This window comes from Periplaneta americana, chromosome 5 (assembly GCF_040183065.1).
Source record: "Periplaneta americana isolate PAMFEO1 chromosome 5, P.americana_PAMFEO1_priV1, whole genome shotgun sequence".
NCBI classification, from domain to species: domain Eukaryota; kingdom Metazoa; phylum Arthropoda; class Insecta; order Blattodea; family Blattidae; genus Periplaneta; species Periplaneta americana.
In genome coordinates, this window is record NC_091121.1 from 73,352,509 (window position 1) to 73,372,094 (window position 19,586).

Below are 19,586 nucleotides of genomic sequence, written 5' to 3' on the forward strand. Positions count from 1 at the left end.
GGTGCCAAGGCAACCTACTTTACGCAGGTGCAAGGTAAGTTTTCCTACGATAAATTTGCTGGCGGTTTTAGAATCATTGTATTATGTCGGAAATTGTTTTAAGTGGCCTGAAGTAACTATTACGTATGCACTTAAAATATGTCCACATGTTATCTTATGCAATTTGCAATGTACTGTACATTGTACGTACTAACTTCATTATACAAGTACAAAGTTAATAAGATTGTCAATAGGTAGTCTTGATTATTCATTGAGGACAGTGAGGCCTCATATATGGATATGTATATCAATGTTAAGGGGAGTTGGTCATTATCGCATGCAAAATAATGGTAAAAATAGCCTATCTTCTAGCAGTCATACATATAATAGTCTACTATTTATCAGTGGTTTTTCATTTTTGTTAGCTATGTGTGTATACATATTAAGCTTTAAAATGAAAAAGAATGGTGACTCTAGAGTAAATCTGTATCCTTAAATTAATGTTTTTAATTAAGCACAATTTTTTTTTATAAATTCACTACATGTCTGTGATTAGGTACACTCTATTCACTTATTATAACACATATTGAATTGAAAATTTGACCACTTACTGCTAATAGATACTAAAACATACCCTACTAAAATTATTCATATATCTGTAATATTATGGGCATAGGGCTTATAGTAATCATCACCGTCAATAAATTTAAAAAATATTGAAGATTAGTATAAGCCCTATGCCCATAATATTACAGATATTTTAATAATTTTAGTAGGGTATGTTTTAGTATCTGTTAGCAGTAAGTGGCCAAAATTTTAATTCAATGTGTGCTATGATAAGTGAATAGAGTGTACCTAATCACAGATATGTAGTGAATTTATATAAAACATATGTTTAAATTCAAAAATGAATTTAAGGGTAAGATTTACACTAGATTAACCATTCTTTTTTCATTTTAAAGTTTAATGTATATATATATATATATATATATATATATATATATATATATATATATCTATATCACTAAAAAAATGAAATAGCTGTGATAAATAGTATTACATTTATGACTGCTTGAAGATAGGCTATTTTTACCATTACTTTGCATGCGATAACGTCCAATTCCCCTTAACAGTATTCAATAAACTGTTGTCGAAAATGGCAATAAAGTCATTCAAATATGCACTCTTGCATACATGACATACATCTAAAATGCAGGTAGTAGGCCATTGAAAATACAAAGGAGGAAGGTTCGGCCGGTGCAATGAAACTGGTCTCGGCTTAGCTCAGTTAAGCCTTGGTTTTTCTGAACCGACGAATGCGACGTGCTAGGTGCGAGCACGCCTCGCACAAATCCGGACTACACGAGAGATAGTGAGTGGTTTCTATAACTGCGAGGTGCGCAGACCTCGCATCTCGCAGTTATAGAAACCACTCACTATCTCTCGGGCCTCGCACCTAGCACGTCGCATGAGTTGGTTCAGAAAAACAAAGGCTTTAGAAAGAGCGCTTAGCATGGAAAACTGGGAGGTTCTGGGTTCGATTCTCGGTGCCGGAACGAATTTTTCTCCAATAATAATAGTAATAATAATAATAATAATAATAATAATAATAATAATAATAATAATAGAGTAGAAATTATGGGCTAAAATTAGGATACAATTCAGGACAGTCATTTCCCATAACTATGATCCTAGAACACAACTATGTCCCACGATACAATTATTTAAAGAACATTGTAAAAGTTACATACACCGTACGTAGATAGCTGCAGTGACTTGACTTCAAACTACAGTACAGCAAAAATATAGATAAACGAGGTACTGCGTTATGGAGTACAAAATTTCAATGGACCATAGTTGTGATCGAGGACCATAGTTATGGGAAATGGCGGTACTGAAAAATTATCCAGAGCTAAATAATTACATGTTTAAATTAAAAAAAATAATTGATTATATGACGTTTTAATTTTTTACGTAGTTATTTAAAGACGCTGTATCAACCACTATGTTATTTAGCATCGATCGAATTGGTTATAGTGAGATGATATTTGGCAAGATAAGACCGAGGATTCGCCACAGATTACCTGACATTCGTCTTGTGACTGGGAAAATTTTCGGAAAATCCCAACCAGGCAATCATTCCAAGCGAGAATACAACCTACATCCGAGCGCAACTCCGGATCAGCAGGCAAACGTGCTACCGCTTGAGCTACGCTGGTGGCACGTTTTAGTTCCTTATGCACTAATTTTGCTATTCACATAGGATATAATTATTCATTAGTAATATTATTACTGTCTGCTGGATGACAATAGGCCTTTATGAATATGTGTTATCTTTCTCTCGTTTATCAATATTATATCTATTTTACCAACTTTATTATTACTGTTATTTTATTGGTATTGTTTATTATTTTCTAATACTTGTTATTACAATCTAATTCTTATTTTTGTCTGTAGTGTAATATGTATCTAAGTCCTAACTTTCACTCTATTGGACTATGCCATAACACTAATGTTCGCCCATTCGGATAACTTAGTTTGTATCAGAACATGTAAAGCAAACATTTTAATAAGCTTTCAATAAATATTAGCGTTTATAACGTCATCTTAAGAAGAAATAGGAGTGGCGCAAAACGTAATTCAGCAGACGCAGTAGAATATGACCTCAGTGAAATCGAAGGACAATAGTGGACAGCATCTGGGTGCCATTCCGAAGAGAGTGAAGAAACTAAGAACCAAACCGAGTAGGGTGTTGGACAGGACCCTAAGATATGGGCGAATGTTTCTTTCTTCCTGTGACAATGCCTACGGAGGTTATAGTCCAAAATTGTCCGGTACGAAGCGAACGGCGGAAACACTGGCTAACATTTTTTAAAAGGAGAGACTTTTACGATTTCTGACCCAAGAGTTGGTAGGTGCGTTCCTCGTAGAGTTCTACTCCAATTCCTTTTTGGTGGAGCTGACACCTGGCGGAAAATTCATTGTCGAAATTCGTGGCAAATTTTTCGAGAGTCGTACAAATTACTACGTGGGTTAATAAATTTGATATGTTTCTTGTATCTGAAGAGACTTCAAGCATAATGATAACATATCACAAAGACAAATACTGTAGAGACCTCTGATAGGAAAGAGTAAGAGAGTGTTCATTTTGAATCCACAGCCCTACTCGCCAACGGTAGTCTATCCATTACTACAGCTCATGCATTATGTACAGACACTCCCCCACTCTTTCTACAGATCTGCGCACAAGATCGGATGAGTCTCCTTACGAATTATAGGGAAATAGGTTAGCCTGTTTCTTGAACTCTGTAGACACACGCCCGACCTTCCCTTCTATCCTACCCCCTTCACAGAAACGTTGTTCCCCTACTGCGCATCGCGAGTGTCTTCACAAAATGCATGAGCTGTACACTAGGATAGGATCCGAGGTTCGTGGGTTCAAATCTATAGGAAAGCGATATATTTTAAAGGACAATAAGGTCCTTAGCATGAATTTCTCCAGGAGAGAATTAGGCCCTATGTCCTGGGTACCGTGTCGTATATTTAAACTGTGGCATGCAAAAAGAAAAAAAAATCCTGTCACTGTCTCGGTTATTTCTCACAATTACGAATCTGAATAATTTCTGTAGTTCAAAGCGTTGTCAAATAAAATATTACTACTATTACTACTACCATCACTACCACGATCACTACTACTTCACGCCGCTTCTGTGACTCAAGTGCTTGCTGGTCTTCCATCTAGGCAACACGGGTTCGTTCCCTAATGATAGAATTTATGGTGAACAAAGTAGATGTTGCGGAGGGTTTACATTGGGATACTCCCGTTTCCCTCAATCATTCCACCAACACACTCCACCTCCCCTCATTCCACATATATCATCCTGCAATAGTAAAACAGGCTGAGGTGAAGTCTAGTACGGATTTCCGATGCTGAAGGGCTTGCAGCTCCAGGCCTCTGCGGCTTATCAGGCTATTAGTGTACGGATGGTATCTGGCTATCAGGGGCTGAGGTAGGATGGCCCACCTATCAGCATCGGATTCACGAATGCCACCCAGGTCACCCATCTGACATTGAAATTGCATATATAGGGCGCACAAAGAGCCAAAGCGTGTCTAAGTTTAAGGACCCGTCCCGAGTCCAGCTCTCGTAAAAGACAAACCAAGACTACTACTCCACGGTCCTCTATATCGTTGGCTTACTTTTAAAATCTCTTGAGGAAAATGTACAAGAGAGCAAAATAACTTATTATTCTTTCTATATTCCTGCTAACTGTTGGTCACCGGCGTAGCTCTGCCGGCTAAGGCACTTCTCTTCTGATCCGGAGTTGCGCTTGGACGCGGGTTCGATTCCCGCTCGGGCTGATTATCTGATTGGGTTTTCTCTCGAAGTTTTCCCCAAACGTAAGGCAAATGTCAGGTAATCTATGGAAAATCCTCTGCCTCATTTCGCCAAATACCATCTCCCTATCACTAATCCAATCGACTCTAAATAACCTAGTAGTTGATACAGCGTCATTAAATAACAAGTTAAAAAAAGCTAACGGTTAAGCATTTGTTATTTATGAAATACATAAACATTCGTACAACTGCAAGTTTTCAAAATACCCACATATTTCGACATTCGAGAAAAATTGGACTGAAAGGGTTTTAGAAGTAAGCCGACGATATGTAATGATGCACGTCGACTTAATTATGTAAATTACAGGAAGTGCACAAATTTAAAATTGTTGAATAATTTCAAGGGAAAAATTGTTCCGAGGCCGGGTATCGATCCCAGGACCCTTCGCTTGGCGCAGAAATGCTTTACCGACTGAGCTACCCAGGAACTACACCCTACTGCGTCCAATTTTTCCCTTTATATCCACACAACTCAAGTGGGCTGACAAGGTGCCAGAAACTTAACTTTGAGTCCACACAAACATTGTGTGACTTGAAATGTGGTTTTCTGTTAACGTACCTACAGTGACATATATTATGCAAATCTGGCTTTCAGGTATAGCTCCCTGTGAAGCAGACTTGAATAATTTCAAGGGAAAAATTGTTCCGGGGTCGGATATCGATCAGGGGATCCTTCGCTTAGCGCACGAATGCTCTATCGACTGAGCTACCCACGAACTACACCCGACGCCGTCCAATTTTTCCCTTTATACCTACACAAGTGGGCTGACAAGGCGCCAGAAACCCAACTTCGAGTGCACACAATATCTGTGTGACTTGAAACGTGTTTTTTTTTGTTAATGTAGCTACAGTGATGTAGCCTATATATTATCCAAATCTGGCTTTCGGGTATTGCTCCCTGTGAAGCAGACTTGAATAATGTTTAAAATTGTTGTTGTATCTATAACCCGAGATCAATCGAAACAATAAAGTGTAGTGATCCGCATTGGAAATCGTAATGTACTCTTAAGAATGTAGACATTTACATCAGTATTATAGAGATTTCTAACAGAATGGTCCTTGACCTGCTGAAACATTGCTATCGGACAATGTCAACTGCCTACCCAGCTCCTCTCGCAAAGGCTACCTTACGCAGTTATATTTCTATAATACAGTACATATGTACACTAATTATAAATGTTTTAAGTCATTTTATGACGACTCTCAACAACGCAGGTGCATAATTTTTAACTTAGCCTGAGGGAAGGCAATAATATGCATTAGAAAAACTAATGCCATACCAAGAAGCATGTTGGAAATTCAGACAAATTTATAGCGAGTCCTGTGAATGAGGCAATCCGCAGTGTCTCAAATTAAGAAGACTCAAATGGTGGCGGTACTTTGTTAAAGCCAAGGCAATACGTAGCCTGTCAGACTGTCGGTGACTAAACTCTATGGCAACGGGTTACATCTGCCCGCTTGCAGTATCATTAATAACTGCACGAAAATGCGTATGAAGACAGAACGTAATAAACTACTTACATAAGCTTCATTTTCAAATATTATATTTCATGTATTACTGATGTGCTTCTGGGTAACTGCCAAAATGTTCCAAGCGTCTACTGTACTATTAAATATACTGAGCCTACATAATATCTCGTATTCTTCGTCCCGAGAAAGGTATTTTGTTGCGTTCTGTTCTCAACAGAGATCATAATTCTTCTTATTCCCAGTCTTACAAAGTCTCTGAATTACTTCAATTAATAATAATAATAATAATAATAATAATAATAATAATAATAATAATAATAATAATAATAATAATAATAATAATATTTACTAACAATTGGCTTTTAGAAAACCCGCAGGTTCATTACCACACTCACATACGCCCGTCATCGGTCCTGATCATGAGTAAGATTAATCCAGCCCCTGTCATCATATCCCACTTCCCTCAAATCCGTTTTAATATTAACTTCCCATCTACGTCTCGGCCTCCCCAAAGGTCTTTTCCTCCCCCTCAGGCCTCCCAACTAACACTCTATACGCATTTCTGGATTCACCCATACGTGCTACATATCCTGCCCATTTGGATTAGGTGAAGAATAAAATGCGTACAGTTCTCCGTTGTGTAACTTTCTCCATTCTCCTCCAACTTCACCCCTCTTAGCCCCAAATATTTTCCTAAGTACCTTATTCTCGAACACCCTTAACCTCTGGTCCTCTCTCAAAGTGAGAGTCCAAGTTTCAGAACCATACACAACAATATTTTTGTCCTTAATGTTATTTAGAGGAGTTACCACTGTAATTATTTACTCTTATATTTGTAAGTGTTATTAAAACTGTTTTATAAATTCTAACTTTCAATTTTTTTTAATCAAACTAGATGGCAAAAGCTTCTTAAGCGAATAATAGCAGGCATTTTCCATATTTATTCTGCGCTTAATTTCCTCCCGAGTTTTATTTATATTTGTTGTTGTTGCTTTAAGATATTTGAATTTTTCCATCCTTAACAAAGAATACATTTTCAATTTTCATATTTCCATTTCATACTACGTTCTGATCTGGACATAATTATTAGACCTCTGATTTTAGGTTGAATGCCTATTTCTTTCTGTAGGGATAAACTACAACTAGTTAAATATCAGTCTTCATATTTTATATAAAATATGAACGTTTGAAATCTGTTTTTATGGTGCCTAAAATGATTATTTTGCACATTGAGACCTATTTTAAGGTTATAGCGCCTAAAATTGCCTATTTCTATTTGTTACGTATATATTTTTTAATTTTAGTATAGCAGTGAAAGGGAAAGTTTTAAATGGCATTGGGTGAGTATGGTTCAAATGTCCTGTAATAATTTAGTTGTAGGAATGAAGAAATTCCTGGAAGGTGTCTGGTTTTGTTGAGCACTTGAGCAGAGAGTAGGAATGTGATGAATCGGGAGGATCATCATTGGGAAGAATTTTTTCGCTTATAAAATGTTTCTGCCTAAGAAAAGGTCAACTTTCACAGTAGAAAATTAGAGATAAACGTTGTTATGTATTGCAACGCCAATTACGAATAATGTTAATTGTAACTTCATTGATAAATTAATTAATTTAATTGTAGTATGAATACTTGTATTAGCAGCCTTAGAGCAATGAGGCCGATGAATTATTTAAAAATGACGTACCGATATAGCCTACATAATTTAAGACTTAAAAATAAAGTTTCTAACAGCAATATTTCTTTACTGTTTTTGTCACTGTATACCTTAATGCTTAATTCTCACTAATTAAATGCATTTTATAGTTGCTGTAGTTTGTGTGGATAGAAATTACATTTTTAGCTGCTTGAAATTGTATTTTTAGGTGCCTAAAACTATGTTTTAGTGCCTATATACATAAATTCAGGCCTATTTTAGGTGCCTAAAAGTTAGTTTTTAAGTGTCTAAAAATCCGAGACCTAATAATCATATACCGCAGATTAGTATATACAGTCACGAAGCTTGAGTTGTGAGGGTGCTAGGAAGAATTGACCGTGCAGGTACTATTTCGCAATATCTGTAAATAGGCGATAATAGCGATCCTAGGGGTTATCAACTATCTATGGATGCATATTTACTACGTATCGAGCTTCGTGACTGTATATAGTCTACTAGACTGTGCATATACTGTACTTTGTGTTTTCGAGATTTACTTCCAAATCTATTTCCTTATACCTATGTTTCAAATAAAATTGTCAATAATAATAATAATAATAATAATAATAATAATAATAATAATAATAATAATAATAATAGCCTAGCAATAATAACAACAATAACAATAATAGCCTATCAATAATAATAATAATAATAATAATAATAATAACAATAATAATAATAGCCTATCAATAATAATAATAACAATAATAATAACAATAATAATAATAATAACAATAATAATAATAGTTAAGAGCAAATTGATGGCTTTCTGCGGCATAGTACGAGGATTCGAACCACGAGATTCTTAGTTACCAGTCTATCGTGCTGTCACTGTGAACAAGGCTCTGAAATCAGCTACAAGGGTCGGTCCGAATTTTTTTGCCACTACTGTACATAATCAGCGTTCTCCTCCAATTATTAAGTAATTATCAAATAATTTTAACATTAACCTATATGGAGAATATCAAGGTTCGCCAAAATCCTAAAATTATTTGACAAATTCTTCATTATTTTTATAGATAATTAACCCTATTTATTTTACTGTAATATTAATACCTTTTTAATCCTAGGTGTAATCTAAATATCATCATCATCATCATCTATCTTCCAACGAGTTGGGCCGCATATTGGCCCGAACCGGTCTCATGTTAGAGATCAAGAAGTCTCTTCAGTGGTCTTACAAGGTTTCTTGTACCCGCCGGGGTGTAATTTTTTTAGTAATCTAGGATATTTGTTGGGGAGCATCCTATTTACATGTTGTATCCACTTTGACTTATAATTTAAAATTTGTTCACTGGCTGATTTATTTATTTATTTATTTATTTATTTATTTATTTATTTATTTATTTATTTATTTATTTATTTATTTATTTATTTATTTATTTATTTATTTATTTATTTATTTATTTATTCTGGTGTAGTCAAGGCCATCAGGCCTTCTCTTCCACAACACCAGGAATACAAATACAATAATAGAAATAAACAGAAAAAAATACACTATATATAAAATAACGCTACACAAAAAATAAAGAGAGAGAGAAAAAAACAGTATGAACAAAGTAAAGCCACACAAAAATATACAGAGGTTGCAGTCACACAAACTTTAAATGAGTGATGTCATTTTTAATTCTTCCAAAATTTCTGTAGACCTATTTGTTTTGTAGTCGTTCCATTTACAATCTGCTTTGGGCTTGTAACTCACTCCGGGGACATTCTTATCACTGGAAAGTCTCATAGAAAGAAGCTTGACGGCTCTTCAGATAACAACCCAAATACAAGTACCATTAAGTTAAATAACGCTACTACAAACTTTCTATTTTCTATAAAAGTAGCCTACCCACCGAGGAAGAAAAAGCGATATTTAATAAGTTATGATGTCGGAAAGATCAGATTTAAAATAGAATTTCATAGGCATAAAGATCAAAATTTCCAGTCTTGCTCTAACATATGTTGATGCTATACATAACAATTTTGAACTTGTTACTGACGTAAAAAATCCGTTATCCGTTATTTCCGAACCTCAGGACATGAAATGTAGGCTTGAATTATTCCAACATGCTAAACTGGATCAATGTGTTTATCAATAACTTTAATGTGGCAGCTTGCCCATAAAGTTACTTTAGTCTGACGTATATCTTTATACAGACAGTGCATCCATTACTTCACAGAATGTTGAAAACAAACTCTTTTACAAACGCCCTGTAGATATAAAACGATTACTTTGCTGCCATCAGGCCATGCACGTTTCTTGATCAATAGGATCTGTTATACCATCAGATAAGTTTTATGATGCAAGAAAAATACTCCCTTTTTTTATGAGTAAGGGTTTCCTACAGAAGCGTTTTTTCTATATGGCCACTGATGTGCATAGCCTGGAGTGACCATTCCTTTAATTATTATGTCATTTTATACAAGTTTTATGTGCTCAACGTGAAGTGCTTACATACTAGGAAATTTCTTGTGATATAGTTGGTACTAAACATTTAACTACGTCAAAAATTAAGTTATCAACTTCATTGAACTAGGCAGGGCAATATTCTAATACTAAATATCGATTTATGACCTAAGTGTAAACAAACTGCTGTCATAAAAAGTTGATACAACGTACAAGAGATGCATAGAAATTTAACACTTGGGCATAAAGCCAGCAACAGTGTGTAATGAAAGTGGCGATTATATTATACGTTGAAGACGTATTCAAAGAGAAATAAAACTGCCACATACTTTCGTCACTTTTAAGGATAGGATTCTTAGTTTCGATCCGTTCTCATACAGCATTGTGAACCAAGACTGGACAAACATTAACAGCGGGACTCCACAATGATATGGTTAAAGAGTCGTGTAATCATCGTTACAATAATACAGGACAAATGAAGAACGTCTAGTCCCAATTGAAGAAAGATATCTACATTTTCCAGTCAACAGGTGACACTAAGTTTTCTGGATTTGTAGTCTGACATGCTGCTATTTGAGTCATAAATAAATTCGTGTTGCAACAGACTATGGAGGTCGAAGGCCAACCAGTCTACTACTGCCACATATGCCAGCAGAGGTGAACGATCATAAACAAGTACCGGGGTAACATACTCATAGTTCAAAGTCATGAATGACAAGGAGCAACAAGTGATGCGAAGTAGAGGTACTTTTCTGCGAGGAATTGAGGGGTTTGCCGGAAAAAGGGCGTATACGTCAATATGGTGAATTGAGATACAAGCAATCTAAGATTTTAAAACGCACCTGAATAAAATGTTATACAGATAGTGAACAAAATTATACATTAAATTAAAAATCTTAGCGAGTATAAATGTTTTGTAGCATTTAGGCAATTTATATTATTAAATTTCCTTATATTTGTACCATATAAAACTTCGGTCTATACGCCCTTTATCCATATAATGATTTGCTTAGGGGATTTAATGTAGATTTTAGATTTAAATTTCACACGGAATTGAAACAAAGATACATTTTATGACATTTATTATCTACTTCCAAAGTAATTTACATTATTTCAGATGTACTGAGTAGACATTAAGTACGCAAAGCAAAATTCCTGAATATAACAGAAAAAGAAAATCTCCATTTTGTGTGAACATAAATAAACAAAATTTATTCTTTGTATAATTCTGATAACAATAAGCCCAAAAATCTGAATATTGTAACAAATCTCTTTATAGAACATAAAATATTTCCGTCTGAATCTATGAGTTTCATAAGTTTGTTCTTAAAGCAAGAACAATAATGAACATAAAAAGCAGTCAAAGGAAACAACTGGACTGACTAAATTGAACTATATATATTTGCTTAGTCTCTACCAAGAGAAAACACACACAGTACAGTATGCGGTAACGCGTAGCACTAGCTCTACTTGTAGTCTGACTGACTAAATCACGCACGCACGCACGCACGCAGCCCTGTCCTGCAGGTATGTACAGTACAATCAAAACAAAATTTCGCTACTATAATTAGCGAATTATTCACTACATTTTAAACCGTTTTCCCGAAGAAGGGCGTAGAGGTCTATCCGCCTTTCTTCCGGCAAAGCCCTCAATTACTATAGTAAGTACATTTATTTCAAATTGAAAATAGAGATAGACCGTATTTGCTAATGTCAAGCAATTCAGTTGTATTGAGTTGAACTACACACGTTAAATGAATTTATTTTAGTTTTCTATGATCTCAGTAGGCCTCTGAGATCATGTTGTCAATTTAGTCTGGTAGATTCTATTTTCTCACGAATTATTTTGATCTGAGTGTGTGTTAATTCTGTACTTGTTTCCATCTATTAATGGAGTGGAGAAAAATACACTTTACTGCCGAGAATGGAACCTACGTCCATAAAATTTTAACACACAGAGCAGGCTTAACTTTTAAAAGAACAAATCCTCCATGTCCACAGCAGAAGGTACTCAACTATCTTCTATAATATTCCTAGCATAACAGCCTGCGAAAATGAATTTACATATCTGTTAATTTCATATTTACTGTATGTGGAATTTCAGTTATAAAATGCCAACGCCATTTCATTATGTTTTTAAAGCCTTAATTTGTTTTGAGATATTAAACGGAAATGCCTGATAAACTCATGTTCCATCAAATTCTGAATCTGCCCCGTGTGTGTTCGAGGCCCGCCGTCCTGTGTGTTTATAAGAGCACAAAGACTATCATCACGCGTGGGGAAGTGTCCGTAAATAACAACCGTGCTGCTGATGCTGCTGCACCATAATTACAGGTGTGTGTGGAGCTCATAAGCCCTAGCCTCTATTTAATGATTAAGCCTGCCAATTAATTGCTGGCTTGCATGGCAGGGCTATTGTCATTTGTCACGGGTGTGGATTGTTGGTGGCTACCGGCCACGGCGCCTAGTCGAGACGTGGGCGGAGATGAGTTCTTGGAAGTTCAGCATCCTTTGCTACGTAAGAATTCCATCCTACAAATAGATTTGTTTTCCTTCAACAAATTCGAAAGGCATAATTTTTTCAGTGTATCGATTTTTTTTTTATTTTAATAGGCTACTTTACGACACTTTATGAATATCTTAGGTTATTTAGCGTCTGAATGAGATGAAGATGATAATGCCGGTGAAATGAGTGCAGGGTCCAGCACCGAAAGTTACCCAGCACTTGCTCATATTGGGTTGTGGGAAAACCCCGCAAAAACCTCAACCAAGTAACTTGCCCCTTCCGGGAATCGAACCCGGACCACCTGGTTTCGCGGCCAGTCGCGCTAACCGTTACTCCACAAGTGTGGACCAGTGTATTGATGTAGAAGAGATTGAGTTAAGGTAAAATACGATCTTATTCTTCCTCCTCTTCGTATTTTTCAAACGCAAACTTACTAGGCACTTGGTCAGTAATTGATTTCTTGTAAATAGTTTCCTTAATCTATCACAAAATATTGCAATATCCAGTAATTTCATCACTATACAATTTTGTTATTCTAGGTTTAATTTGTAATTCAGTAAATATAAAATATTCTTTGTTTTTCTATGACTATTACACTCTTACTGCGTCATACTACTTTTGACCAATAAAACCGTACGAAAGGACGTATTTCAACCAATCATGGCTGCTTATCGCACAATTTAACGCGTCCCTAGCATTTGTTTAATTTTATCGCGTCCCTAGCATTTGTTTCTTTGTTTGCCAACATTTGAAATTGCGCTGGTCTGGACGTCAAAAAATATATATATAAAATTACAAACCACTCCAGTCGATGCACAGCAGTTTCAAATATGACTCGCATTGGCATTCAAGAACAAGAATTAATAAAAATCACTGATCATACCTATGCATCTTCTGAAATCCGATTTACAAATAAATGAAGAGCACCATTCGGAAATTCTAAATAAGTTGAATACACCATGTAGGCCTAAATCAACGAGTTCCACTTCTATTACGCACACGTCCAATATAACATCAATTGAACCACCAACCACATTCAAATTTGAAAATTGTACATTCAATAATTATTCCTTTTAAAATGATTCATTCGGAAATTCTGAATAAGTTGAATACACCATGCAGGCCTAAATCAACGAGTTCCACTTCTATTACGCACACGTCCAATATAACATCAATTGAACCACCAACCACATTCAAATTTGAAAATTGTACATTCAATAATTACTCTTTTTAAAATTATTCATGTTTATTTTTTATGTCATCGTCGTTAATTAAAACTTTTCTAACACTTGTGTACATTAGTTAGGTTATGTTATAGCTTGTGCTATATGATATTATGGATATTCACGTATCAGAGATTGTTTAATATTAAGATTTATTGAAAATCATCTGCCAAGTGACGTTGATTACTGGGATTCGGATAATTGAAGTGGAATGTTGCATTTTAATAAAAATGAAACTGAATCAACAAAGCCTTCTTGACTAGTAACATTGCCATCGTGTATAATAGATCGAGAACTTCTCGACGAGAAGGCATTGCTCACTACTGCCATCTAGCATGCATCTAGCGTAGGCCTAATATTTGTAATGTTGAGATGGTACAATAATACATTTGAAGACAGTTGTATTTTCGTAAGTCAATTAATATTTTATTGTATTGGAGTACTTCGTTACTTCTAATCTTTATATACTTTCTTCTAATCGTGTAATAGTCAATTAAATCCCACTCGAGTTTTGATTTTATCTAGATAAATCAAAACGTCTAGTGAGATTACTGTTGATAAATTATCTAGCTTTCATTAGTCAGGTAATCTTTCCGTACTTTGATTTTTATTGTAATTGTAAATTTAATACTAATTGTAATTTTATTCTTTATATTATAGTTGGAATCTCCTGGTAGAGGGGCAGAGAAGGCCTGACGGCCTTATCTCTACCAGATTAAATAAATAAATAAATAAATACTAAATACTAAATATTTTTATTAAATTTGCAATAATATTTTTCACAAGTTTGTTTATGAAAAAGATTTAGGGCTGCATTATGTTCCATTTTTTCTTGTGTGCACTCATTTAGGTGAACTTTTTTCAAATACTGTTTGATTTATGACTATCAAATTTTAATAATTTTTTGTAAACTAATTTTCTGATAATTTTCAGCTATAATTTGGTAAAAAAAAATAGGCATTCGTTAAAAAAACATCTTCTTGAGAACATTTTAACTTTCTGTAATAAAAATAGTTTTAAAATAAATAACCAAAACACATAAAAAATGCATATATAGTGTTAGTTGGGAGACAGGAGGGGAAAAGACCTTTGGGGAGACCGAGAACAGATGGGAGGATAATATTAAAATGGATTTGAGGGAGGTGGAATATGATGATAGAGACTGGATTAATCTTGCACAGGATAGGGACCGGTTGTGGGCTTATGTGAGGGCGGCAGTGAACCTCCGGTTTCCTTACTTAAATAAATAACCGAAACACATTGGTTTATCATTTTAGCTGGAAAATGTAGGCCTACAGTTTAAAACGATTTCGAACAGCTCTCCCCGAGAACAGAAAACATCTAAGTTCTCCGCAAGATTCGAACTTAAGACAACGGTTTTCACACATGCCAAAGCTTCGCATTTTTACGTTACGTACACCATAGTCAGTGTGGTTACATTTTAAAAATTGTTGACGATGGAACAAATAAAATATGTATGCTGATGTTTATCCGTATCCCTGTCGTGTCGCCGTCAACGTTCCTCGTGTGTGGTACATTAGGAAACAAAGTTATTGACATTAAAAACCTGTCCCCTGTAGCACTGACATCGATGCACGATTTACAGCCTGATGATAAACTCACGAACGCCCTCTGGGATTTCCCACTGATTAATACTGAATTGCATTCCACGTAGTTAGTAGTTCACTCGACTATACTGACATAAATCTCGATCCATTTCGAGACCAGTGACATGATGTTTTAATTAGTTGTTGTAGATAGTCCAATTATGCCTGTCGGCGAATTATGCCTGAGTAAGTTCTTCAAGTTGTCCGTCTTAATTTCTCATTATACGAAGAAGAGAAAGAAAATATTGTATTATTCCAAAAAAATATGTAACTAGATTTCCCGATTTTACAGTCAATAGGCGTTTACAAAATCACTCCTATATCGGAAAAGTGATTTTGGCTATTACTCTCTGCCTGCCCGCCTGTGTGAGCGGCGATTTCTCCTAAAATTTGGATGGATTTTGTTTATATTCAGTATCTAGAAGTCAATTTATGCAGGATACTACATATGAAATACACGTTGTTGCTATAGTTTCTGCCGGATTTCACTCATTAATAACGGAAATATATACATAACAGCTTGCGGTTTTCTGCATTGCAATAAAATTGTCTACTCAAAAAGCTTCTATATACTCCGCTAGTTATGTTTATTTTCTATAGCAGCGCCTTACGTAGTAAGTTTATTCAGGAGAATGGAGGTTCTGCACAAAACACAATGCGTAGCTTGATATATCAGGAGGGAATCTGTAATATAAACACAAAGAAACTTCAGAACTACGTACAAGCGGGACTCACTATCTGCAAACACCATTAAGACTTGGTACAACAAATTTATCTTTTTCAACGGTGGGTGGATTGGTCGTGATGGAGCCCTACACTGGTCCCCTCTCCCACCCGACATCACGCCATTACATTTCTTATTGTAGTTTTATGTAAATAATAAATTGTACACAAATCAAGCGCCAAATATTGAAGAATGTAACTCCTGACATGCTCGTACTAAATGGAGAGAGCTTTACTACCCATTAGAAAAATTATGAGCAACTATGGAAACCGATGTTAAGGTGATTACAAATGAACGAAATATCCTTATCTTTAATACTTTTTACGTTATTTAATTAGTTAAAGGCATCAGGAACTTTAGGAATATCAGTGTAATAATTTTAATTAAATATTAATAGCTCTTTACAACTAAAATTATAAGTATCAACACCCAAAAGAAAATTTGTGCAGTAAGTAAAGTACTAATTCGATGTAAACTTGAAGTCTAAGGAAAAGTTATATAACCTATTAGTAATAATAACCAGCACTCAAGTAATTAAAGCTGCAAAGAATATCATAATGCTTGCATGATATTATGTGGAGAAATATGTAATTGTCTCAAAGAAGAACCAAAAGTAAAAATGAGTAAATGAGTAATGAGATCAATATTAACCTTTTCAGATGAAACACGAACAGATGGTGTAGAAACATGCCAACATGGGCTATTCTCAGAAAAACGTAAAGAAAATCATATATGACGTAGCAAGAAGTAATATTACCATAAGATAAAAATGTATTAATATTCAAGCAATAAAATTGGTAACAGGATTGTTTTTTATTTATTTTCTCGGATAAGGTGAAGAGAAATAAGCAGCCCAGTACGACTACAGACTTCTATGTTTCGGAAGAATTATTTATTATATGCAGAATTATTTCTACTTTTCGTTACGAATAATCTAATCCAAACAGTCTTCAAGCTAAGCGAGTTAGCCATTACTCATGGCGGTATATACAACACTAACACAAGACCAAAGACACACGCGTAATACGTAATAATAAAAAATCTCTAATTTTCTTTCGAGAATCTAAATCCTGTTCTCTATATTTGCAGCCCGATACGCTTCTATAATTCAAGGCTGGAAACATAATTAAAATTTCTACATGTCTTTTCTCGAAATTAAGTAGCCGCTATAGATTGAGTAAATTGACAGTGGCCAGCAATTGATTTATAGAGGTTCCTATGAGAGAGAAATAGAGGATGACTAGATAGTGTACGGTAAGAAAAACGCCTGACAGAATACTAACCCTGGGACAAGCTGCGAGTTTATTTAGCGTCTGTGGAATTAGTGATAGGAAGGTGGAATTTTTACGAGATGTGACCGAGGATTCGCCATGAGATTACTTAACATTTCACTCACAGTTGGAAAAGATTCAACCAGGAAATCAGCTCAAGCGAGATTCAAACCCACACTTTAGTCTCTCATCATCATGTAATACAGAATCGGTGGTAACCTTCCCCTTGGAGCGGTGGTCAAGTTGCTTGGTCCTTGATTCGATTTCCGGATATACCCAAAAATTTTTTTTAAAAGAATAATGCAGCACTCGGAAAATGTAGTACATTTAGAACTTGTAGAACACGACTTCTCAATCGCCATCCCCTAGTTTAGCTGTACCGGCAGGGTTTGTTGGCATGCTTCAATGTATTCACTGGAGTGATTACCAGCGGTGTCTTAATGAGGAAGAATGTCTTTTTCAAAGGAAGTAAGTGAATCGAAAAATGCAGGGAAATATTATTTCCGTAAGGAACAGGAAGAATAATACTTTATTTTTTGTGAGAAAGCGGAGGACATTGGATGTTTGCTGTGCTAAAGAGTGTTACTAGCTTGCTAAAATAAGGACTGTGTAGATGCATTACGAACATATGCATTGTGCATATAGTATTTTAAGGTTCAGTTAATTAAAATATAATTCTCGTTTTTCTAAACATTGAGCTCCTTTTTTTAATTATATTAACGCAACTATCCATATTAATTTCAACATAAAATTTATAATCATGATAATTTAAGTTACAAGCTTTATCACTTGGCAGGTGTTGCTCGTGTTAAAACAAGCTTTATGGTAAAAATAAAAAAATCAGCGACAATTAACAATAAACCAAAAGCAACAACCAGGCCGGAATTCATAAGGAAAAACATTATCTAGACGTGCTATGAAGGTGTGTGTAAAATTGCTAAAACAAAAAAAAAAAAAGACTGTAATATGGAAGGAAAATTTGTTAAAAAATTTCTCATTAAAGTTACACAAAAAGACGAATTTTGAAAAAAAAAAAAAAAAAAAAAAGATAATCATTATGACAAATGATATGTTAAAGTTCCTGGTGAGCTCATTATTAAATAATACATTTTTGTTTGCACATTGACTTTTTAATTCCTATTATCTGTCGTAATTAATTAAACTAATTCTATTTTCGTTAAGGATTGCAATGGGCTTGTGCTATTGCCTATATCCACCACTGAGAAGTAGCAAGGAGGGTTTGAGATAATCTAGCGTACTAGGTGAAAGAGTCAGGTGGGTTGCTGCGATCAATGTAGAACGGCTGATGGTATAACAATATCTACCTAGAGTCTGGAACGGGGTCCTACCAGCCTCGTGAGAGGAAAAAAGTAGGAATCTGCGATAGGCGACAAACTGCAGTTAACAGATGAATAACACCTGTGGGTCTGGAAACATTCATCACGCAGAACCTCTATCCCGTCAGACAGTTACGTAGTTGACCAATAGATGGCAGATGCTCGGCTTGGCACTGCCTACAGTATCACGGCATTTAGTTTACTTCAGAATCGGTTCGTACCTGTCTTTGGATGAAGTTGTCCACATGTATTTTTTTTATTCCTTCCAAGCGCTTTAAAACTTCTAATACCAAATCAAGAATTCCCAACGTGTTTTTAGTAAGTTATTTTATGACGCTTTATCAACAGCTATGATTATCTTAGTTATCTATCGTTTGAGTGAGATGAAAATGATAATGCCAGCAAAATGAGTCCAGGGTGCAGTGCCGGAACTTATCCAGCATTCCCTCGTAATGGGTTGAGGGAAAACCCAGGAAGAAACCTCAACCAGATAACTTTAACTAGAATTTTAATCTTGGTCCGCTCGTTTCACGGTCAGACATGCAACCGTTACTCCACACCGGTAGACCCCAACGTAACAGGAATAGCCAAAAAGACAAATGGTAACAATTTGTTTCTACAGCATATTTAAGTTTTTATAAACCTAACTCGACTTGGGTATTCTCATTTGGCATTTTGCTTCAAATGTATTGAAAACCCAACCTCTTATTATTCTACTTCCGACCTGCAATGTCTCTCAGATAAAGCCTATCCCAAATTTTTTTCCTTCAGGTTTACTCTCCATAGCTTTCTTTAGGATTTCGTACTCATTCATTCTTTGCAAATTTCCTGTCTATCCCAATCTTGAGGCTTTTATTGATACAATAACCTCAGGAAACTTAGATCTATATAACTACTGTTCATCCGAGTGGTTATGTCGCAGGGTCATCGAAAGGGGGGACAGTTACTTACCAGGGGCTTTTTTTTTCCTTATTTTATTT

At 35.2% G+C, this 19,586-nt stretch overlaps 1 protein-coding gene across 1 annotated transcript in view; it reads left to right on the plus strand.

Moving 5' to 3' along the window:
- The window catches only part of Poxn (Pox neuro), a 376,716-nt gene that overhangs the window by 220,466 nt on the left and 136,664 nt on the right, over positions 1 to 19,586 (plus strand). The gene's annotated exons all lie outside the window — the stretch shown is intronic.